We start from the raw sequence: 13,534 nt of genomic DNA on the forward strand, positions 1-13,534 counted from the left end.
TGTATAGCCGGTGTTTTCTTTGGATGTCAGCAGTGTAATTAATTCTAGAAATCAAGCTATAGGAAGACCTTACAATAAGACTTCAGAGGAGTAGGCTTGATGAACCAAAGCTTATTGAATCAATGTTTTAAATTTTGTTCTTTTGTAGAAAACTATGGATTTGAAAATATTGCAACATCTGATGTCACTGGTCTATTATGTTTTTCCTTAAGTTTCTTGGGAGGTGATTTTGGTCTTTTCTAGGAAATCTATCGGTGTTCTCTTGCTACCTTCAACATCTTCTTTTTGTCACCCTGAGGACTGAGTTTCTTCTTATGCATAAACCATGTTACATACAAGCATGGCTGCATTTCAAAGCCATCCTACCAAAGAACAAGGCCTCCTTCTTCACAGTCTCTCCTGTATGGTGAGATTTCAGCAGCCGTTTTTGCAGTTCTTCCATTGCTTCTGCGATAAGTCAAAAGCAGAGTTGTTTTCTTAATGGCAGCAATTTGTGCAGATGGCGTGATGGATGAGGGGACCACACAACGGGATAATGTCAAACTGATATGAATATAAATATTGTGTAAACATATTGCATAAGAAAGCAATTGGTTGTTCCCAGCACACTTCCAAATGGAGGCCCTCTCACATTTCTCTGGGTATTCCTCCCACCCAGGAAAGCTGGAGGTGGGAAGAGAAAACAGATGTTAACTACAGATCAGAAAAGGGTTTCGAACTCTGACAATGTGAGTCTGGATCAGGAAGCTCCTGTGTATGATAGATCCCAGCCTCAAGTTTCAATCTGGACATTAAAATAAATTAATTAAAAAGCACTGCTGTACTGTAAGCTGAGGAAGACGTCATGCAGTACTGGGATATGGCCTCATTCAGAAAAGCAAAACGTCTTGCTGAACAATTTACTGGCTGTTATCCAAATCCCAGAAGAAGAAAAAGAAGAAAGAGACCATCACTCAAAAACATCATCCTGACTAAAGTGGTTTGCAATAAATTTCCCTGCAGGCAAGCAAAACATGCTTATTGTTCCTTAAGAACGACCTTAAGTTCCTTAAGAACGACCTTAGCTGGCGACAAAATTCAAGGTGCATGAAAAGTTATCTGCATTTCAGACATGAGGGTGGAGAGAGGTGAGCACATTTGCCTCCGTGTTCCCACCCATTTAAAGGTGGCAAATTGTTAGAGAAGGAAGGAAGAAATCCAAGGAAATCAACCTGTAGGAATCCTGCTCACCATAACAACCTGGAAAACAGATGTTTTCCAGTGCAGGCTTGGTGCATAACAGAACATACCATTAACATTCAACTGCAGAAGCAATTTGGGCAGAAGATAATCGCAGCAACAAGTTAAGGCAATTCCAGGGGAGGATTACTGCCATCACACCAAGGAGAATGTCAAAGCATTCATAAGAGATGCAAGGACTCCTAAGAGATGCATCACTAATCTTGACTCACTGTGGGTGTTTTATTCTAGGGATTAAGGTAGGATTTCAAACCCCCTTTCCCCCTGTCTTCTGCATTAGTCATCACCCTCCTGCTCCTTGAAGGAACTCTGCCCCTTTTCCCCTGCCTACTTACATCTGTATACTTGGGACTCCATCTCGGAACACCGAAATCTCTTGTTCCTTTCGCATCTGGCACTATTTTCTGGTGGGATTCAATCACATCTTGGCAAATTCAGGCTGCTCAGTTGAAGCTGATTAGGAGCTCTTGTGCAACAAACCCTAATCCCCGCAAATAACTGACTTTTTGCAAGAAGGAAAGTGATTGGGGAATGGACAGCAAAACGTGGCAATAACATTCGCTTGATAACAAGCAAATTGAGATACAGTGGTACCTCGCAAGACGAATGCCTCGCAAGACAAAAAACTCGCTAGACGAAAGGGTTTTTTGTTTTTTGAGCTGCTTCGCAAGACAATTTCCCCTATGGGCTTGCTTCGCAAGACGGAAACGTCTTGCAAGTTTGTTTCCTTTTTCTTAACACCGTTAATACAGTTGCGACTTGACTTCCAAGATCAACTCATAGAACGTGGTGTGGTAGCCTTTTTTGAGGTTTTTAAAGACTTTGGTGATTTTTGAAGCTTTTCCAAAACTTTCCCGACACTGTGCTTCGCAAGACGAAAAAAATCGCAAGACGACAAAACTCACGGAACGAATTAATTTCGTCTTGCGAGGCCCCACTGTACGTGCTTAATAGTACTGTCTAACAAACCAGGCTGCATGCTCGTTAAACAGGCTTTCTGTAAGTAACATGAACAAAGTTTTTTGGGGGGAGAACCTGTGGTCCTCCAGATGTTGTTGCACCCCACTGATACCATTCCTTACCATTGGCCATGCTAACTGGGGCTGGTGGAATCTACAGTTGACAACAACACACAGGCACCCCATCTTTGGCCTAAGCACACAAAACTAGATTTGCTCGTGCTAATCTCTTGTCACCCTTGCTTCCCAAATCTCCCCCTCACTCAGTTATTGTCCACTCACCAACTCCCACACAATTTCAATTTAGATCATACATGGTTTGGGGCAGGGACCTGGCTTTTATTTATATAATGCTGCAAACATCCTATGTACACTAATAAAAGGGAAAGAAGCTACCATCACGGACACATTGAAACTTGTAACTTTTGCTCTTGGCACCCGTCTGTCTCATGAGACAATGGAGTGCACCTCGGGGGGTGAAGTCAAACCACTGTATTTAGCAGCAGCAAAGTGGCCTCCCCAGGGCGCATGCCTGGACTGTATGTATGGAGGTCCTAGGCCATCTAGACAATAAGACCCCTCCTCAGCCTCACTGATGTGGTCTAAAGGAAAACAGAGCAATACATTTGGCACCAGCTTGGCTGAAGGAGTTGCCAGAAAGAGGCATGCAAGGTGCCATCCAACCGCCTTAGGGTCTCCACTCTGGATTTGTGTAGGGTTTATGCCATAGCCTTTTCTTCTCCTAAAGAAAGGCAGCAGATGTTTAGAATCAGTTTTTCTTTTTCTAGATTGACTACCTTCCCAGGCTGACGAGCCCAATATGCTCCTCACTTCCCTCTAGCATCTGCAGAAACTGCCTTCTTGACTGTTGGATTAGCTATTGGTCTCGTCTGCTCAATCTGCTGGAGCCTGTCTTTGCATGCAGGGGAATTTCCTAATTCACAGAGGGTTTGAGACCCATTGGCTACACTCACCTAGTTTAGCCAAAATAAAAAAATTCCTTCCTGTAGCACCTTAAAGACCAACTAAGTTAGTTCTTGGTATAAGCTTTCGTGTGCATGCACACTTCTTCAGATACTAGTTTAGCCAGCCATTTTAAGTCATTCCTGGGGTGTAGCTGCTGTCGCATGCTGGCAGCCTCCAGGGGGCGCAGGTGAGACTGAGTGAGGAGTGGGGACCAAAGGTGGACAACCCCATCCCTTTTAACGCTATAAGTATAAATCCCCCCTTTTACTTTTAGCATTCCAGAAGCTGCTAGAGCAACTGCAGCCCAGGTTTGACTTGGGGTTCCTCTGCTTCTCCCTGGGTGGGTGTCTTCATTCACATATTATATGCTAGGAATGTGCAACCTATGTACCTGTATGCACAAATAAATAAGCTGTACATTTATAGTTGTTCACATGTAGTCTTCAACAAGCGTTTTAATAAGTTTAATAACTTCCCACTCCTGCTCTCCCAAAGCTGTTTTCAAAGCTAAGTATTCAAAGAAGGGGAAAAGGTGCGGTTTTTATGATGAGCTAGCTGATACATTCCTGCCAAATGTCTTGCTGTAAAACAACAAAGCTTAGCAAGTGAAAGCAGATTGTTTTTATTATCCAAGTGAGCTTATCTATGCAACAGTTTTATTGATCTATTATCCCACCCTTCCTTCAAGGAGCATGGCGGGGTGGGGCTGGAGTTCATGGGGCTGCCCCCCATTTTATCACCACAACTGGTATGCTAGGCTGAGACACAGTGCCTTGCCCCCAAGTCATCCTGCAAACTTAATATCCGAGGAATAATTTGAAACCCAGTAATTTATTCATTTATTTCATTGATACTCCACCTTTCCTCCACGCAGCACATTTCTTGGCTTAGAGTTTGGAAAGAAATTGCCTTCCTCCTCTCTGGTTGTTTCTAAGCAGTTCTCACATATAGTTGTGGTGGTTTTTTCCCCCTTTCTTTCTTCCATTTTACACCAGCCCCAGGTGCCAAAGAGCTGCTGTTATTTACTCAACCGTGTTCTCAGCTCCCAGCTACTGACCTCCTACAATGACTTTCTCCCACTATTGCTGGAATCCTTTGCTTGGTGACTGTTATTTTCTCTTACACCAGGAGACCTCAGGCCTCAAATGCAGCCCTCCAAGGCTATCTGTCAAGCACTCAGGACTCTCCCTAGCCAAACCCTCTCTCACCTTAGGACATGCTCCTAACCAGTGCTTCTTCACAAGTGTTTTCCCACCCCTGGCTGAAATGTGTATTTGAACCCTGATAATGCCTGGAAAGGTGTGTGAGTGTGTTTAGAAACTAGCCTGATGGACTGAGGTAAATTGTATGTTCATTGCTTGGCCCACTTTCTCCTCAGGCCCTGCCCACCACTGCCATGCATGCCCCCCCCCAAAGGGAGTCTGGCCCTTGGGGTGAAAATGCCCCTCCTCCACTCTATAGTGTCAGATGCTTCGACCTCTCATCACCTCTTGCACTTCTTGAGCAACAGCTCAGTCTGTAGAGGCATGAGACACTTACTTTCAGGATCATGGGCTTGAGCCCTATGTTGGGCAAAAAGATTCCTGCATTTTGCAGGGGGTTGGACTAGATGACCCTTGTGGTCCCTTCCAATTCTACAATTCTAACAGCAGAAGTGTGTCCACAAAGTGTTGCAGAGAAGGGGAAGTCACCCAAATCTGCTGCTGGCAGCAAACATGACATTGTGAAAACTTGAACATCCTCAGGAGAGGGCAGGCTCCTCAAAAGGGTACCTCTGTCACCAATCTTGATAAATTCTTAGGCTTTAAAATATTTCTGCCTTAAACCGTTTGCCCTTTCAGTGACACATCGACCATCACGGGGCAGTAGGAAAAGGCAAAAGCCTTTCGGCAGGAATAAAGGTTGTCTTGTTGCATAAAATATAGAACAAAGGCCTGTGAGATAACCCACACAATCAGCTGCAATAACTGTGAATCATTGTTTCTGTGGGAAATAGTGGCAGAGGAGACTGCAGTGTGTAGGAAACGCATTAGCTGTGTTACATCATCCCATTAGAATGAATACAGATAAAGTAATATACCAGCCCGGCATGCTGCACATATAAGGGCATCCGAAGCCCTGTGAGTAACAAGGGAGTGCTTGTAACGTGAGATGCTGAGGTCTGTGCAAAGTTATAACATCTCTTTGAGGAAAAGGTGGGATTCACTTCTAGATTAAAGTGAGCAAAGCGTTGCTTTGAATCAAAGTGTGAAAATATACTGTGACAAATGTCAAAAGGCAACCTAGGGAAGATTCTGTTGCCACTCACATCAATGTTAAAACCCATATCGATCTCAATAGGTGCTTGTACTAGATCTGGCTTTGCTTCCTTAAGGTGCCAGGAAGATCTTTTGTTGTTCTAAAGTGTACATCAGTTGTTTCGGGCTCATCAATGACACCTGGAAAAGTTGCTGGGATTTCTGACAGACTTGTATGTGTGCTAGCTCAGCATAGAATAGGGAGGGATAGAGTTGTAACATCAAGGACAGCCACCTCATTTCCAAATTGGGTGCGAGCTCCTTTGTTGAGATATTATCATGGGCATTTGGGAGTGGTGTCTTGGGAATTACAGGCAGAATGTGCCTGTACTTGTCTCAATTTCTGTGGCCTCAGGAGTGAGAGGAAGCCCTATCGGAACAGGTGGCAAACCTATGCTGATGGTGCCATAGTTAGATATGTAATACTGTAAGTTAAGTTGAGCCAGAAGTTTTAATAGTTCTTAAACACACAATATGACCCTGTGATGCTTCACCACTATTAAATGGAAATACTTTTGAAGTAGTATCTTGGAATTCAATATGGCAGCAGCAACCCTTATCCTTCACTAAGGGTAACACATGTACCTAAACAGGAATCTCTTTTATCTAATGCCACAGTCTTGATCCGTACTGGGTCCCTACATGGGCGCTAGTTGTAGAAACTTTAAATGAATGTATACATCTCCTTCACAGTTCTTCGTCTGGCCCTAAGAGCAACAGCACAAAAGTTTTTTCCACTCCCTCAGCAATTCTCGCACTGAAAGTTGCGATGGATTGGGAAAAGCGGCACCAGTTTCACCACATGGGTCTGAAACTTAAAACCAATGAAGGTGTTGGGGTGCAGGCACTCTCGCCATAGCATGTCCTCTTCAGATGGGCATGATGAAATATGTTCTCACAAACAGGTGGGAAGGGGCCACAAGCAATGTATATTTAGAATCCCCTCCATGGGACTGCAAATAATTAGTGGCACTTTTGATCCACAGACCAAGTCAAAAAATCTAGGAGTTCCAGTTGCCATAGAGAACACTGAAGTTTGCTCCGAAGTAATTGGATAGGTAGACAGACGTTCTCAGAAGGTGCAAGATCCTGCAACATTCACAATGAGTTTGTTCTGCCTCCATCCCTCCCTAGTGTGACTTGCAGGTGAACTACAGTACATAATTTCATTATTCCATTCTCTGTTCTCTGCCAAAACCCATGCTTTGTGAAGACCAACCTAACATAAAAGGGGGAAATGACTGATTTAATGGTGCCTGATTCCCCCCCCAAAAAAAACCCCTGCTACTTGACAGAGTATAGTTCCAAAATATACAGATCTTTTCCTTGCAGCTAAAAGTAAGCTGACTTTTCATGATTGAAATTTTGTCATAGTTCTCAGAGATGAATGCTCTGTCAACTGAGCACAGCTCATTCTGTCTTGCTGCTATCAAGCTACTTTGAAAAGAGGCGAGTGGGACTCACACTCATATTTAAATGTGAAAAAATCAGCTGAGTAAAAGCTGTTGCCATCTTAGCCACATCTTTTATTTTGTGCCATCAACCAAAGAACAGACTATTTGCAATGGAACCTCTGCATTTCACTACTCATAGCAATGCCTAGTAGTACAGTGGTACCTCGGGTTACATATGCTTCAGGTTACATACGCTTCAGGTTACAGACTCTGCTAACCCAAAAATATTACCTCGGGTTAAGAACTTTGCTTCAGGATGAGAACAAAAATCGTGCTCCGGCGGCGCGCCAGCAGCGGGAAGCCCCATTAGCTAAAGTGGTGCTTCAGGTTAAGAACAGTTTCAGGTTAAGAACGGACCTCCGGAACGAATTAAGTACTTAACCCAAGGTAGCACTGTAATTGTTAACCCTTTGGCTGTCTTTAGACATCTGCTCCTCCTGAATTGAAAAGTCAACAAGATTCTCCCTCTTGTTCCTGTTGGTACCTTTCTGATCTGCAGAATACACACAAGTGGAGCTTCTAATAATTGTGTTTTTAAATGACTCCCAAGTATTTTGGAGTGATTTGAACCCACGTGACTTTGGCTTTCAATTTCATTTTTTACCAGTTCCATCATTTGGGGAAACTTTCCCTTTTTACATGTATATTTAACAGCTCTATGGTCACTATACTCCCAGCTCATTCAACAAAACATCTTGCACCAGATCCTAGGTGCAGCTCAAGATTTAGACCAGGGTCACCACCCCTCTAGTTGTTTCTGTGACCAACTATTCTAAAGCAGAATCATTTAGGATATCAAGAAATGTTACCTCTTCGTTGGGAGTGTAACACATATGAAGCCAGTTTATTTGAAAGTAGCGGATGTTACCCATTACTATGACATTTCCTCTTTTAGGTGCTTCATTGATTTCATTCTTCATCTCAAGATCTCACTGAGTATATTGATCAGGGGGACAGTAGCGCATCCTCTGTACTCAATTCCTTTTGGGACCTGTTTTCACCACCCATGAATCTGTGGAGAAGTCCACCCAATTTTTTTTAAGCTTGCTGGATTCAGTGCCCCCTCTGACATACAAAGCAACACCACCTCCCCAATGTCCTACCCTGTCCTTCCTGTAGAGTTTGGAAACCAGGGCAACACCACTGAAAAATCCCTCTCCCTTGTGCCTTCTTCTTCTGATCATGAAGGCAATTGGGGGAAGGGCTTCAGTAGCAGATCTGAAGACCTGGGCAGGTTGTGCCAAGCTATTCCTTGAGAAGACCTTACTTTTTGGTACTGAAAGCCAGTCTGAGGAAGAAGGACTGTGGCTCAGTGGAAACACCATCACAGATGGTCTCAGTTTCAATCCCTAACAGCTCCAAGCTGGGCTGGGAATGTCCCTGTCTGTCTTGGTTTACAGCAGCTTCCTATATTCCCTGTTTCCCCTCTGTTATTGACAGCCTTGTCTCCTGTCAATAATTAGCTGAAAGGCTCGTTCACCTTGAGACTCTTTAGCTTTCTTGGCAGGCACACTTCCTGTTTCTTCCTCTGCTGCACAAATTATAGCTGCTTTTGGGTCGGCAAATCAGGAAGTCTGACGAGTGCTATTTTTGCACACTTCAGCTCCTTGTTTCCGTTCTCCAGAGACTCTTAGCAGTGCCTCTTCCCATGGCGATGGCAGATTCATTGGTACTGTCTGCTGCTGCTGAACTGTAGCTCCAAGTCTGACCAGCAAGAGAACAATGAGCATTAAGCTTGTAGGCAACAAAATCCACTACACCGCAGCAAGTGCTGAGAATTACTGCATATTATCAACTGGAAGAGTGGGGATGGGGGAGAACTGGCCAGAGTAATCATATTGTGCTGCTACTAAGGGGTGTGCAAGGAAGGGGGGAAACAAAGTTTTGTTATTCCATTCATTTCAAAACTTCTTTAATTTCGCTATTCATTCATTAAAACCACATTCCTTTCATTATCGTTTTTATGCCATTGCATACAGACCATACATTTAAAGCACATTTCTGCCTCCATTTAACAATAGCCCAGTGCTACAAACAACCTATAGAAATCCCCATTGAAATCTGGTTAAATAATATATGGAATGTAGCTCTATCGGAACACCTTACAGTGGTACCTTGGGTTAAGAACATAATTCGTTCTGGAGGTCCGTTCTTAACCTGAAACTGTTCTTAACCTGAAGCACCACTTTAGCTAATGGGGCTTCCCGTTGGCGCCGCAATGCGGCGGCGCAATTTCTGTTCTCATCCTGAAGCAAATTTCTTAACCCGAGGTACTATTTCTGGGTTAGCGGAGTCTGTAGCATCTGTAACCTGAAGCGTCTGTAACCCAAGATACCACTGTAGTTGTTAAGGGTGCTTGGAACTGTAACTCTGAGATGGATATACTACAGTTCCCAGGATTGTTTAGGTGAAGCCATGTGCTTTACTGTATGTGGCGCATGCAGCCTGAACTACAAAGTACCTTGTTGAAAGCTTCCTCAACCACAATTCTGGGGGTGCCATAGGCAAACGCCTGGAATCTCATAGTGCTCAGAGATTGGGGTGCAGTGTAACAGTATCTATAGCATCATTGTGTTGTTGCTTTTAAAGCCTAGAGATAACAATTTCCCTAGGATTTGAAACATAAGAACATCTACCACTTGCACTATAAAACTAACTGTACTAGCTGGCAGGCCCTGTTAAATCCTGCAAGTGTTTATTATCAAAACTGCTATACAAAGTACTCTCTGACAAGACTGTGGAGAGCAGAAGTTTATCTCCCCTTCAACCCCCAATGGAAACCTCCCAAGAGATACTGAATTACAATTCCATGCAATGCTGTATGTTTCATCCTTTTTAAATTAGCATGTAACAATATTAATCAAATGCAGAGAGCAAAGATGCACTTGTAGCATTAAAGCGAATCAATACTTTTGTCATCTCATTCATCATTTACAAGTTATAGCAACCCATTATACTTACCCAGGGCTACTTAGGGAGTTTATTGCTAATGTTAGATTTGACCCTAAATCTATAAGGCCCAAGTCCAACATAATGACTACTAAATTGCCATGGAACAGAGAGCTACTGCAATGCTATTCCTGCACATCCTTTTTGGGTTTATTGCAAAACCCACCTTAAAAAAGAAACGAGAGAGACCTCCTTGGCCACATACTGCTTCATACAAGGGACTGTGATTCCTGGACTATGTGTTACCTTGTGAAATTACTCCTTCCAGAATGACACTTTCTCCCTCCCATCTCTGCACCAGTATTTTCTTTAGGTAAATGAATGTTGAAAGCGCATGTCTCCTTATCAAGCACATAAATGCTTATTTGCAAGTTTAACATCACTTACCAATGAAGATGGGATGCGGGTGGCGCTGTGGTCTAAACCACAGAGCCTAGGGCCACATGACTCGGAAGCTGTACGCCAGCTCCCTTGGCCAGTAAAGCGAGATGAGCACCGCAACCCCAGAGTCGGCCACGACTGGATCTAACGGTCAGGGGTCCCTTTACCTTTACCAGTGAAGATGGGTAAAAACTCCCCTCCACCCTGCACACAAACTGACAACTGATTGATTTGAAACTATATTTAAAATGACAGCACTACAGCCGACAAATATCCAACTTAGTCTGTCTTCTATTTCTACTAGTTTAGTATATGCTGGGCAACACTGTCTATAAAGTGTACTAATGGCTATTTGGCACTAGCATGAGTCTGCTGAATTTTCATATCTGGATACTATTTTGACATGCTGCCAATATTTCCCCATGGAAAACAATTATGAGCTGTATTAGCATGGGACTTCATGGGACTATATAAAGCAATCTTCTCAGTACAAAAGGCTTCCTCTCTGTCAAAGTTTAACAGTTAAATACTTAAGCAGTTAAGAGTTTCTTTTTGAAATGTGGCAAAATGCCTAATATTTTCTATTTTAAGCAATCTATATATAATACAGTGACTCCCAAGGACATTTGGTGATTGTGAATGAACAGCTGGCCAAAAAAACTTCAAAACACCATCCATATATAATCTGCTCCCCTTTTTTTACAATACTAAGTTCAGTGCTAGTATTAACTCCTTACTGTTGAGAGCGTTTCCCAGACCAAGGCTGTGTACACACTGTAACTTTAAAGAACAGTTGAAGCACATTCCCCATCTCAAAGAATTCTGGGCACTGTAGTTTGTTAAGTGTTGCTGGCAATTGTAACTCTGTAGGGGGCAAACTACAGTGCCCAGAATACTTTGAGGGAAAGATTGTGCTTTTGATGAGCTTTCAAGTTACGGTGTGTACACAGCCCAAGAAACACACCATTTACTGAGGCACTATTTAGGAAAGGAAAGCGCTAACAGTTCCCATTTAGAAATGCCCTGGATTCAGGAATGACCTACACCAGGGGTCAGCAACCCGCGGCTCCGGAGCCGCATGTGGCTCTTTTACACCTTTGCCGCGGCTCCGGGGCGGATACTAGCGAGGGGAGGAGGCGCATTGTGCGCCCCGACACTCCCCAGTGTCGGGCGCTGTATTGGCTATGACGCCGCATGGGGGCGGTGCGTGCGTTAGTTATGCACCGTCCCGACGTCACCTGCCCGCCCGCTACATTGTAAGGGGCATGTACGCTGGTCACTGCATTGAAAGGGGGCATGTACGCTGGTCACTGTTTTGAAGGGGAGTGAAGAACACACACACACAAAAAGGTAACTTGTTAATTTAACGTTTATTTCTATGAGGAGGAGTAATTCTGAGGGGTCAAACAAAGAAATAATAAAAAAGTGACAAAAAAGTTATTTTTATAATGACGAGTTTTGTGGCTCCCAGATTTTTTTTCTTCGGAAACGGGTCCAAGTGGCTCTTTTTGTCTTAAAGGTTGCAGACCCCTGACCTACACTGTAGCCAATAAGTTTATTTACTCTGGTTGCCCCCAAAAGCAGCAGTAGTTCCAAAATGCTTTAATAAACCCAAGCATCTTTGAGAATCTATTCTGCTGCTTTGTCACAGAGGGATATAGTTCGATGGTGTGTGCCCTGTCATCTTACTGTACTATAACTGGATGATGAGTTACACCATTATCCTCTGCTCTGTTGTGGTCCTGGCGAGAGATTGTTGGGGGGAAGCACTTTAAAATACTCCCCTTCATTGAAATCAATGGGGCACAAATTGCTTACATCAAGTTTGGGACTTTTTAAGAAGTTGCACAGTTACAAATGGTCGCATTTGGAGGCCAAGTCTGACAGATGGACGGAGCCACCCACCTGAAGTCACAATTATGTCAAGGGGTTTTTTGCCCATAGGGATCCTCAAAAGTCCTATTTAAAGTGTTATCTTGCCCAGCACTTTTCACAGGACTTTGTGGGCTCTGCCAACCATTGCTTCCTGCAAGGACCTCCATTGGCTCAGCCAGGCTTTCACCTGCTCCACACCTGATGTTGTGCGGTGGCTTGGCTGAAATGGCCTGGCAGGCCTAATTAGGTCTGTGAGCTGGAACATTCTGTACCCATGGTCTACAATGACTGGCAATGGCTCTCCAGGGTATCAGACAGGGGTCTCTCCCAACCATACCTATCAATGGCTACTAGCTATGATAGCTATGTCCTAGCCCCATTTTTTGAGGCAGGATCCTTCTCAATACCAGCAGCTGGAAATCTTACATAGGGGAGAATGCTCTTGCACTCAAGGTCCTGCTTGTGAGTTCCCCGCAGGCACCTGGTTGGGTGCTGTGAGAACAGCATGCTGGACTAGATTGGGCCATTGGCCTGACCCACAGCACTCTTCTTGCCTGGAACCACTTGCATGCAAGATGCATGCTCCACCCATGGGTCTTCTCATGTGCAAGTGCATTGCCTGACAGGTTGCTTTTGAAGGAGCATCTTCCAAGTGCCCATTTTTTAAAAATCGCCACGGGTAATTTTGCTCTGGGGTTGACAGTCCCTGCCACGTGGCCTGGAACATGAGTTCTTCAGCTTGCTGTGTGGAACCTCCCAACCGATTTCACTTTCAACCTGATCTTGAAAACGGCTACAATCTCAGGAAGGAGCAGCAGATTTCCAAGCAGGTCTAAACGGGGCTTTCCGCCTCCAACAGCATCCTTTTATTTTACAACTGCCATGGCTGTCGGACGTTTGCATGGCAGCACCGCTGCTGAAAAAGGAGGTTGGTGGTCGGCGGAACCAGTAGCGCGTCCCGCTCTGCACCATCGAAGCGCCTCTGCAGCCCTTATCTCACAGGCCCGCACTGCAAACCCCATGATACCCTGACATTCTCCTTTCCTGCGATTGCAGCAGGACCAGAAACCCGCAGCCGTGCTCTCCCCTTTCCCGCTACTCTTTCCCTCCGCAGCAGCACGAGACGCCTTCGCCTCGCTTCCGCACCGTCTCGTGCCTCGCCCTGCCCAGGGAAGGAGAGAAGAACACGCGTGAGAGAGAGAGAAAAGGGACAGGCGGAGAAAGGGCGGGGAAGGGAAGGAGAGGAGAGGCGGTGGTGGGGCGGCCTTGTAGCAGCATCGCCATGGCGACAGTGACGTCAGCCCACCCTGGACCTAATTGGAGGAAACCCCGTGGCCCCAGCTGCAGAAGCAACAGTGCACGGGCCAACCGAACTTGCGCGCCCTCCCTCCCAGCCGCCCGCGACTTTTCTGCT

The 13,534-nt window shown here is 44.7% G+C and overlaps 1 long non-coding RNA gene across 2 annotated transcripts; it reads right to left on the reverse strand.

Annotated features, from left to right (window-relative positions):
• Positions 1–7,701: 7,701 nt before the first annotated feature.
• Positions 7,702–13,491, reverse strand: LOC309528299. 2 transcript variants are annotated; one of them, XR_014217627.1, is made up of 2 exons: positions 13,248–13,491; positions 7,702–8,619 (listed from the first exon to the last, which is right to left on the reverse strand). It is a non-coding gene; the product is annotated as an uncharacterized lncRNA (long non-coding RNA). The 2 variants fall into 2 exon arrangements; XR_014217628.1 differs by having other exon boundaries at positions 12,602–13,491.
• Between the last annotated feature and the right edge of the window lie 43 nt (positions 13,492–13,534).

Source organism: Podarcis vaucheri (assembly GCF_965113315.1).
Source record: "Podarcis vaucheri genome assembly, chromosome: 3".
Classification (NCBI taxonomy): Eukaryota; Metazoa; Chordata; class Lepidosauria; order Squamata; family Lacertidae; genus Podarcis; species Podarcis vaucheri.